The 11,560-nt window shown below is 44.5% G+C and overlaps 1 pseudogene; it reads left to right on the plus strand.

Moving 5' to 3' along the window:
• The first annotated feature begins 2,816 nt into the window (after positions 1 to 2,816).
• Positions 2,817 to 4,968, plus strand: LOC123130372 (flavin-containing monooxygenase FMO GS-OX-like 8; annotated as a pseudogene).
• The last annotated feature ends 6,592 nt before the right edge of the window (positions 4,969 to 11,560 follow it).

Genomic DNA, 11,560 nt, shown 5'->3' on the forward strand with positions numbered 1-11,560 from the left:
ATGTGGCAGAGTAGGTTTGACCATCATTCACAAGAAAAAGAAAAAGAAAAAAAAGCAGGTTTGATCAATCACATGGGGGCTGTTTGGATAGGTGCCCCAACTTACCCACAAGAAAGTGTTTGTTTGGTATCGAATTTTTGGCGAGCCCCCGCAACCCCAGCCTTTCCCGTTCACTTTCTCGCCAATGGATGGTGAGGTCCGGGCGGGTGAAGAAGGATGCGCCAATTTTTGCCGCGCCCATCGTAAGTAAATCTTTTATGATTTATTGGCCAAGTTTTTTGAAAAAATTCATTAACATCTACCATACAAAATTAATATCATTAATATATTTTTCACATCACGTATATTTGTTATTATAAATGTTTATTGTTCTAAACTTGGTTAAATTTAGGAAAATTTGACTTGGAACAAATGTAATACTAAGAGGTAATAAGAATAGAGGGAGTATGACTTTTTGAGTCTTGGAATTCAAGTGTTGGGTCTCGCCCACGTTCCTTCCATTTTTTTTCTCTCCGTTGCATTATGAAAATGAGACATGAGTAGCTTTTCAAGTAGAATCAATGTATTTTTATGAACTGGATAACTGAACTTTGTGTTCATACTTAAGAATTATACTTGTAGAAGTTTTTGAAACAATGGAATAGTTGGTACTTGTATAAAATATTTCTATATTGATCGAAATATTTATAATTTGTGGGAAAACTCATTTTTGAAAAAATTGATTAAAATACAGCTGATATAAGTAAAATTTGTGTTAGTATTTATGAAATATATATCAATTAAGAAATTAGACTAATAAAATATGTGGTACTTCATAAATGTTTCTGATTTGAATGGGATATGAATGAAGTCATCAAAATTTGTGCGAAGTCTGTATGAAATGTTTCTGAATTGATTCAAATTGGATTGTAATATTTAAATTTCTTTGGTTATTCATGATTTTTAAACAATCAAATAATTTAGAAAATCATTTATAAAAAATGTTTTTTTGGAATGCACTAAAATAATTGGATTTGGTTGGAATATGAACAAAATAATTGAAATATTTTCTAATGGGCCCAAATATTTGACCATTATTGTGGAAGCTACCAACACTAAGGGAACTAATTCTTGACGCATCGGTGGTATATATGTCTATCATTCGAATAACAACACTACTGACGGGCCTATTTCTTGACCCGTCGGTGGTATATGTCTGTCATTCGAACAACAACACTACCGACGGGCCTATTTCTTGACCTGATAGTTGTGGCTTCCTTTTGTTATATCTGAATCGTTTGACACAACTACTCTCTCGAAACAAGCTTTTATCTTGCTTTATATACAAAGCTATAACATCCGAACAAAGTATATGACTGAACGATACAGGATGATGAGGTAGTCCTCATGCAATACTGATCCCAGGATATCTGGATCACTTAGGACGCACACAAGTACTTAGCCGAAAGAAAGCACATGAAGGACTGAGTACAACACCCCACTTTGCCCTATGATACCTAAGCTTCACGACAATGCCCCAGGAGGGATACACCCGCCAAAAAAAAGGCAAGATACGAAACCTTTCATCTATAAAAAGAATAGAGGAAAGGGTATCTCCAATGCCGACTCTCAAACCGCCAGTATATGTCCGGACCGCGCTGTCTGGACTGCGGAAGCCATCCAACACGGTCCTGTATCGGTCCGTGGCATGGTCCGGACCATGATTTTCCTGCATGTCGGAACCAAACGTGGGGGGTTTTGCGGGAGTCCGGAGACGCTAAACGTCGCACTCTGACCCCCTGGCCCACCAACAAGGAAGACAGAGCACGCGCTTTTGTAGCAATCCGCACTGTTTTCGCGCCAAAATCCCCCACTCTCTTCTTCCATCCTCCGCCGCTCTCCACCATATTCCTGCCCTTTTCTCCCACCCTCTTCTTGTCGTCGACGCATGGAACTGGGGGAGAACCTATCGGAGATGGAGGTGGCGGCGGTGCCGGAGGATCCGAGCATCACGCTCGCCCGGAAGATCAGCTCGGCTATGTGGCAAACTCGCCACGTGAAGGCGAAGGCCACAAAGGAGGAGAACCTGAAGAAGCGGATGGCCGCCGGTGGATGTGGTGGTGGCGGTGGTCATGGCGCTCTTGCTGGATGTCGCGGCAGAGGCGGTGCCCAGACGGGCGCACCCGCAATACAGACGGCGCCGTGGCCGGAGCATTACCAGCTTACGTACTTCTACGCCGCCAAGCAGCTCGAAACCCCCACTGGGAAGGTGCCTTACCTCACCGAGAGCATGCATTTTAGTTATATTTCAATGAAAATTATGAAAACAAATCAATGAGAATTCACACAAATTTTATTTATTCCATTGATTTGTTTTCCTAAATTTCATTGAAATATAAATGAAATAATCAAAACTTGTGTGAATATTTATGAAATATATTGCAAAACCTTTTTCAAACTTATGAAATATTTGGTACCTGCAAAATATATTTCTGATTTGAATGAATATGAATGAAGTCACGAAATTGGTGAGCGACATCAAAGTTGAGTAGTTGTATCAGCATTCAGCAATGATAGAAAAGGTGGCGATGAGCAAAATTCAAATGGTTAAGCAGGTCCACTTGCTACGTTGCGCTATGTAGTTTGGGTTCCACGAGCACTGCATGTCAATTATTTTATTTTGCAATGATGACCTGATGAGCATCTGCACAAATTTTTTTGATGTGTCGGTTACCAGCTAATGATATGTTCTCTCTGCTTAAATAACTGGGTGACATGACATCCACTGCACCACCGAAGCTTTCTACAGCACAGTGGGTGGAGTGGCTGATCTGACTGAGAAAGGGCACAAATAAAGGATCGAGGCAGACGATGCCATTCGGTTCTTGACAAGATCAAACAATTCAATCACCTCCCCACCGCGTGACATGCCGACGTCTCGCTCGAAAATCGACATGGTCTCCGACGACATCAAGATCAAGCCATTGCAACGGCACAAGGTATGCGTGATCGGGGCGGGTATGGCCGGGCTGGCGTCGGCCCGCGAGCTGCGGCGGGAGGGCCACGGCGTGACGGTGCTGGAGCAGAGCGGCGACGTGGGCGGGCAGTGGCTGTACGACCCGAGGGTCGACGGCGACGACCTGCTCGGCGCCGCGGAGCCGCCGGTGAAGGTGCACGGCAGCATGTACGCGTCGCTCCGCCTGATCAGCGCGCGGGAGAACATGGGGTTCACCGACTTCCAGTTCGCGCCCAAGGACGGCCTCGACGGCCGCCGCTTCCCAGGCCACCGCGAGGTGTACCTCTACCTCAAGGACTTCTGTGACGCGTTCGGGCTCATGGAGTCCGTCAGGCTCAACACCAGCGTCGTCCGTGTCGCCCCGGCGGCGGGCCCGACGCTGCGGTGGACGGTGAGGTCCGTCGATCTCGGCAAGTGCGATGGTGATGGTGCCGGGGAGGTGGAGGAGGAGGAGGTGTTCGACGCCGTGGTGGTGGCCAACGGCCACTACTCGCAGCCGAGACTGCCGAGCATCCCAGGCATGGAGGCGTGGAGGGGGCGGCAGGTGCACAGCCACTCGTACAGGGAGCCGGAGCCGTTCCGCGGCGAGGTGGTGGTGGTGGTCGGGTGCGGCGAGAGCGGCAAGGACATCGCCATGGAGGTGCGCAGGGTGGCGAAGGAGGTGCACCTCGTCGCCAAGTCCATGGAGGAGGTGACCCAGGGCCTCGCCAAGGTGCTCGCCAAGCACAGCGCCAGCCTGCATCTACAGCTGCACGTACGTACGTCACGTACTAGTCTTCTTTTTTTGGTGCTCCAGCCATGTCGTTCTCCACATGCATGCAAAATGAAATGATCGACCCGACAAGGTCAGGTGGAGCGTCTCTGCGAGGACGGACGGGTCGTGTTCGGCGACGGCTCCACTGTGCTCGCCGACACCATCATCTACTGCACGGGGTACAGTTACTCTTTCCCGTTCCTGGACACGGAGGGAGCGGTCACCGTCGACGACAACCGCGTCGGCCCGCTGTTTGAGCACGTGTTCCCGCCGTCGCTTGCCCGTCGCTCTCCTTTGTCGGCATACCCATAAAGGTACGTGAACCTGCAGTCGAGAGTAAGTTGACGACGTTGCATTAGATCTTTCCGGCACATACGTGCATCGTCCAAATGCAGAGGTTGGAGGTATATCCTCCTTTTCAAAAAAAAAAGAAACCAAACCAAACAATGCATTTGGTTTTTGCAGGTGTTTGCGCCTTGGTTCTTCGAGGCTCAGGCGAAATGGGTGGCGCAGGTGCTGTCCGGCAAGAGGACGCTGCCGCCGGAGGAGGAGATGATGCGGTCCGTGGAGGAGTATTACCGCGCCAGGGAGGTCGCCGGCGCGCCCAAGAAGTACACCCACGACGTCAGCTTGTTTGACACCACGGTACAGACAACTGTGTACACAACGTGCACGATCGTTGGACGCCCGTACGGTGCCATAGCAAATTCAGAGATTTACACAGTGTTTTACATTGTTTGTTGCCTTGTGATCGGCAGTACATCGACGAGTTCGCGAGCAAGTACTGCGACTTCCCTGGCGTGGAGAAATGGCGTTACGAGCTGCTGGTGTCGTCGTTCGTCAACATGCTCGACAACCTCGAGACCTTCCGCGATGAGTACGAGGACAGCGACACCATCCGCAAGGGTGTGGAGGAGTGGCACTTGTCTGCACAACAGGCCCAAGCTGCTGCTACGAAAAAACAATCACTTGGTCTTCTCGAACATGTAGAGTGACGATCGTGCACCATATGAGCGCCTTCCATTCCATGGCATGTCGTGTTCCACGCTTGCACACGCTCGGCATTGATGTATCTATTTCGTTTTCATAAACGGTCTTACAAACCGCTTATATAAGTGCATTTGTGTGATTTTGTAGCAAATTAGGTTGTATGCGCATCCCACGTTTTAAACACGTGGCTTTGTGATGAGACTTTTAAAAAAGGGATTGCTAAAACTCAGCTAGCTTTTTTTGTTGTTGAGAGAAGCTAAAACTCAGCTAGCCAGGACGATATCTCGTTCGATACGTCAAACAAGCTGGGACAATATCTCATTCGATACGTCAAACGAGTAATGCTAGAGTCACGGGTAAGGTTTTATAGAGTTTACGGATTGATCTTAGTTGGCCTTTACTGATTGGATTAGGGAGGGTGGAGGGGTCCACACCCCTGAAAATCAGAGGAGGGGGGGGGGGGCTAATTTGTGTGAAGAGAGCCCGTAAAGGTCGGTTGTTTTCCGTTGATGTAGGATTATCCTATATCAAACGCCCCAACGCGAAGACTATGCATGCGGGCCCTTTTAGCTAGGCCTTCTGGCCCAACAACACAATTCCCTTTGCAAAAGAAATAAAGAAAAATGTCTCAAAAAAATATCTGAAAAAAAGAAATAAACAAAATGTATAAAAACAAATAATTTATACAAAAAAATGAAAAAAATAGTGCATAACATGTGCAGTGAGTATTACCTTTAGTGTACAAAAGTTAACGGCCATGTTATATGCAAAACATTTGCCGACATCTATTACATTACCAGAATACATGCATAGTAAAATTTGCATGCAAAATGTAGAAAGATAAAACTTGTAGAAAAATTGCCATGATGTAGATCAAAGTCAAAAAAGGGACTTGCTATATGTAAGTCGTCTGAAAATTTATTTTGGGCAAGTCGATAGTTTGGGCCATTAGATTAAAGATCAAATGACCGACCTTCTTTCTTGTTCCTCCAACTTTCTTCCTCCTCCAACCGTTCTCCTCCCACAAAATTAACTTGTCTAAATCTAAAACTCAGTCAACTTACATATAGCTCTTGTGGGGCAAAAGATTGCACAAACAGCATAAGTTTGCTATGATAGTTGGGTTAATGGTTCGAACATAATTTTACATTTTGTAAATAACATACATGAAATTTAAAAAATTGACATGGTATACAAACATAATTTACCATGATTTTTTCAAGTTTTTGCCATTTTGAAAAAAATAATCAAAAACAGAAATTTATGATGGTGTATAAAAGGTAATATAATTCCTTGAGATTTTGATAAAAATAATTAGCATGGTCCATAACAAAACAAAATTGCCATGGTCCAAACAGTAAATTTGCCATGGTCCAAAATAATTAATTTTTCATGCTCTAGAGAGGAATATAATTGACATGGTCCAAAAAGTAATTCAAATTTGGGATGATGAGAAACCTGAAACATACATACCATGGGTTGTTTCGGTAGATTCTGCAAACCCCACAAGAGGAAAAACCAAATTTCAAAAATGCATGAAAAAAGAAACAACTTGAGTAACCATGGCAACAATATTGGAATGGATATGTCGAAGACACAACAAAAGGTTGCCACCATGGCAACATATGCTTTTAGTTTGCCATGGGTTCTTAATTGAAATTTCCAAGGTTTTGCCATGGGGTTTAAATTTAAATTACCATGGGGTTTTAATTCAAATTGCCTTGTAAAATGTAATGAACTATACAAACACAAAATTACCAACATAAAAATTTCAATGGCAGACTTATATTAAATTTTTACATGGTATTTCAGTTAAACTTGCCATGTTTTGTATGAGAAAATTGCCAAGTATGTAAAATAACACAATATGAACAAAATTACTATGGCAGATGCATATGAAAATTTGCAAGGTTTTTTTTAATTGAAATTGCCATCCTTTGTATGGAAATAGAATGAAAATTGCAAAAAATAAATTATGAACAAAATTTCCATGGTGTATTAATATAAAAAATTGCCATGGTATTCCCGCTAGGAAATTGCAGAACAATTTGCTATGGCAAAAATGAGTCTTGACTTACCATTTGGCTACATTATGGGTTGTAAAAAACATGTCTTGGTCCAATTAAAAAAATGCAAAGAGGACTCACCATGGTATATACTGTTGGGGAATGCAGTATTTCAAAAAAAAAATCCTACGATCACGCAAGATCTATCTAGAAGATGCATAGCAACGAGAGTGGAGAGTGTCTCTACATACCCTCGTAGACCGAAAGCGGAAGCATTGAGTAACGTGCTACCTCTTGAGCATTGCGTTGGTTTTCTCTTGAAGAGGAAAGGCTGATACAGCAAAATAGCTTAAGTATTTCCCTCAGTTTTTGGACGCCACATCTATAAAAATGTTGCCATGGCAACCACAAAAATGTATTTCCATGGTTACTTGAGAAAAATAAGCGTCATAAATGAAAAATATTCAAACTAATTTGGCGTGACACCCCAAAAAATAAGCTACATGTTGCCTTGACGAAAACTTGAAAAAGCATGCTCCCATGTATATTATGAATGTCACCCATGTGGCATTTTTGAACATTGTTTTGCCAAGGCAACTACTGTTGCATGTTTTGCCCTATTTAAAATGAGTTTTGCCATAATGTAAACATGAATGGTAAGGGATAACAAAATATACTTTCAATTGGCTATGAAAAAAATACAGCAGGATGTTGCCCAACATCAAATAGGCTATCACTAGTGTAGAACCGGGCAATAGCACCGGTTCGTAAGGCCCTTTAGTGCCGGTTCGGTAACCGGCACTAAAGTGTGGGCACTAAAGGTCCCCCCCCCTTTAGTACCGGTTCAACACGAATCGGTGCTAAAGGGCAACCACGTGGCATGAGCCAGCTCCGGGGGCAGGGAGCCCTTTAGTACCGGTTGGTGACACCAACCGGTATTAAAAGGTTCGGGGGTTTTGGTTTTATGATTTCTTTTTCATTTAATTTTATGTTTTCCATTTAATTCTTTTTCGTTTGATGGTATTTTACGATACTACATATTGTACACGTTATGCATATATATAAATAGAATTTCTAGTAGAACCGATCATATATATATATATATATATATATATATATATATATATATATATTATCGAATGTCTCACAACCACCATTAATTAATTCACACATATACACACACACACACACACACATATATATATATATATACAATTAGCTAGCTATATACAATTTCTCCTAATTGGTGCCTTCGGAGTCAGTGACATTAGCCTAATTGGTGCCTTCGGAGCACGATAACAATTGGAAGTGGTTCATGGGGCGGTAGCGGGTAAAAGTATTCTCCTTTGGGATCTATGACCTGGTCGAGTAAAAATCCCGCTATTTCCTCTTGAATTGCTTCTATGCGGTCCTCTGGTAGGAGCTTCTCCCGCACCTCTTTGAACTGTTAAGAAGGAGATCAATATGCATGTGTATTAGTTGTGTGACTAGATATCGATAGTGGTGTAAAAATTGTGAATAGTGTTCTGACAAACGTACCCACTCCTGTCTTTGAGATCTGCTCCTTTCGGACGCTATCATGCGAATGTTCTCGCAATCGTAGTATGCACACAGATTATTCCTCGGCGCCTGCTTCAGGGCCTTTACGAGAATGGAATTTGATCAGATAATAATTAATCAAGCATGATAATTAAAGAGATGACAGCTAGCTAGTACTAGTACTTAGTTACTTACCATGGGTCAATACCATTTCAGATTTCGTTTTCATTGGCCTGGAGTGACACTGATGAACTTTTCCCAAGCCTTGCCCACCGACAAACAAAATGAATAAATGGGTTATTAAATAGTTGTTATCAGGAAATGATGAACTAATTAAATAGGCCAAGATATAGTTAATAATGATTGAAATTACCTGTTGACTATCCCCTTCACGATGGTGTAGTTAGTTGGTTTCTTAAGTAGTGAGTCTAGTACTTCAACTGTCCCTTCATCAACTTTAATAATTAACAAGATCCAGTGAAATCTGCATGCACACACGTTTGCATGTCTTAATTAAGCGGACATATGTAAGCAAAAACATGTAGCTAGCTAGTAGGCAAAAACAAAATTTGTAGTACAAGACAGTGTGACTCACTCGAAATTGTAAGGAAATAGTATATCTTCATTGTATTTGAGGCGCTTGAAGAACTCTAGCATGCTTTCCTCTACACTTTTTTCGTAATATGGATCTAATTTCCATGTGTATTCATTAATGGTATTTGGGCCAACGAACCCAATGCCATAGCGTCCACCTTTTTTCATTTCATAAATCTTCATCCTGCATAATACCATAGAAAAGAATATAGTGAGGATAATTACAGGTAATGATTGATCAAAATGATCACTACAGCTAGATTGAGACTTAAATTACAGAAAGAAATCACTTACAGACAATAGCAACTGACGATAGATTTGTCGAGTGCATCTTGATTATATAACTGAAATAGTTCTGATTACTCAACGGACACATCTTTCTCATGGTAGTAATGATCCTTCTTGACATTCACGATGAGGGACTCTCGATTGGAAATCTTGGTAATGTCCATGTACCATTGATGCAATTCATACATTCTCGTTGGGAGCTTCTTGACCTCGTCTGGTTCGACCAAAGGTTGGCCCCGGACATATTTCCGTTTTATTTCCTCCTCTCTAGTCGGAGACATGGGCTCGATATCGAGGAGTTGTCCAACAGTGATCTTGAGCATTTCAGCCTGCTCAATATGCTCCTCGGTTATTACCACATCGCCCAGCTCGGGAACGTAAACGGTTTTCCCACAATAATATTGGGCGCGCCTACTCTCATGTGTTGTTGGCACAAAAAGCGGGGGGATTGATTGCGCCGCCTGTTCTCCCAGCTGGGGAACGATTTTACCGCATGTTTTGCCAGCTGATTTGCTCGAGCTCGAGCTCGTCTCTTTCTGTAGACGTGCTCGATTTAACTTCCCGAGGTGGCGCTCATAGTCTGTGTCAACAGGCTTGGGAGCTGGTGCTCTAGCCATACGAATGAAGTGGTCAATCTTTTCCTCAGGCACTTTCTCCCTTGGCGGCGGTGGCGATTTCGGTGCAAAATGGGCTTCCACCTCGGCCTTCGATGTGGCTGTGTTTTCCTCCTAGGACTTGTCGTAAGGCCTCTGCGGAAGAGGCGCGGTGCTGCTTGGACCATATTGAAATCGCTTGCCTCCGCATGTACCTCTAGTACTACCTTGACTTGTACTGCTACGCACCATAGCTGAGGCGGCTCTCTTCCGTGATTGCTGAGGCGGCGAAGACGGCTGGCGTGGCTGGGTTGGAGGAGGAGGAGTGGCCTGAAGCTGTGTCGGACTTGGAGGAGGAGTGGCCCGATGCTTTGCCGGACTTGGAGGAGGAGGAGTGGCCTGAAGCTGTGCCGGACTTGGAGGAGGAGTGCCTGACGCATTGGTGGACTTGGAGGAGCGGGAGTCTGCTGACTCGGTGGCGGACTTTGACGAGGAGTCGGATGACGCGGTGTCGGTGGCCTTCGAAAGATGATGCAATCCTTTCTCCATAAGATGATACGATGGTTGGCCTCTCCTAGTGTGTGCTCCTCGTCACCTCCAGAAATGTCAAGCTCTAGCCCCAAATATTGGTCCACCACCTCATCAACCAAGACACGAGCATAGCCTGCTGGAATCGGGTTGCAATGGAAGGTTGCCTCGGGGGGATTTGTAAAAGCAACAGTGTTCGCCACCTTCATGGATATGTTCTTCATTTTGAAGTGTAGCTCGCAGTTAGTGTTCTTCATGATGTCATCCACTGGGTAGCTATCCAGCAATGCGTCGCCTATGGCAGAACCCACGCTGCTTCTCGACATGGATGGGACGGTGCTATCCAATGCTGGATCATCTGCTAGCTGCTGCAGCTGCTGAGACCCCCTTTGCTGGCTAAGTGAGTCGATCTGCTCCTGCTGCCGCTGGAATTTGACTGCCAAGTCTGCGTGCGCTGATTCTAGGCCTTGAAGGCGTTCATGGTCCAGCTTCCTCTGCTCCTCCTCCATCTTCCTCTTCTTCTCCTCCGCAATCTTCTTTCTCGCACGGGTTCTGTAGTCGGCGTTCCAGTCCGAAAACCCCTCATACCACGGAATAGCGCCCTTGTCTCGTGTTCTTCTCGGGTGTTCAGGATTTCCCAGGGCATGCGTAAGCTCGTCATTCTCTCTGTTGGGCTGGAACACCCCCGATCGAGCCTCTTCTATTGCAAGAAGTAGCTTATCCTCGGCTCCGTCCAGACATGCCTTCTTCGAAACTTTGCCTGTCTTCGGGTCCAACTCCCCCCATGCGCATAGAACCAAGTCCTGCACCTGGGGGGCCAGCTCAATGTTTCTGGAGTGACACCTGCATCCTCCATCTCTTTCTCAGACTTATCCCACTTAGGCATTCCCACCGCATAGCCACCTGGCCTCAGCTTATGGAACTTATCCTTTTTTGCGGCATTGGCCTTGTTTATTCTCGACCATTCCTTAGATAATTCCGAATCCTTGAATTTCACGAAATCGTCCCAATGAGCACTTTGCTTCTCTAGTGTTCCCTCGAATACTGGAGTCTTCCTTCCTCCCTTGATGTACTTGTCCCATTCAAGATTCTTGTGGTTGTTGAATGCAACCGCCATCTTCCTAAGAGCAGCGTCCTTGACTTTCTCCACATCTGCATCTGTGAAATAATCTGGTAGGGTGAAATGTTCCATGAGCATTTCCCAAAGCAGAAGTTTTTGTTTGTCGTCAATAAAAGTAACTCCCGGACATGGCTTTGCTAGCTCTCTCCATTC

Source organism: Triticum aestivum, chromosome 6A (assembly GCF_018294505.1).
Source record: "Triticum aestivum cultivar Chinese Spring chromosome 6A, IWGSC CS RefSeq v2.1, whole genome shotgun sequence".
Classification (NCBI taxonomy): Eukaryota; Viridiplantae; Streptophyta; class Magnoliopsida; order Poales; family Poaceae; genus Triticum; species Triticum aestivum.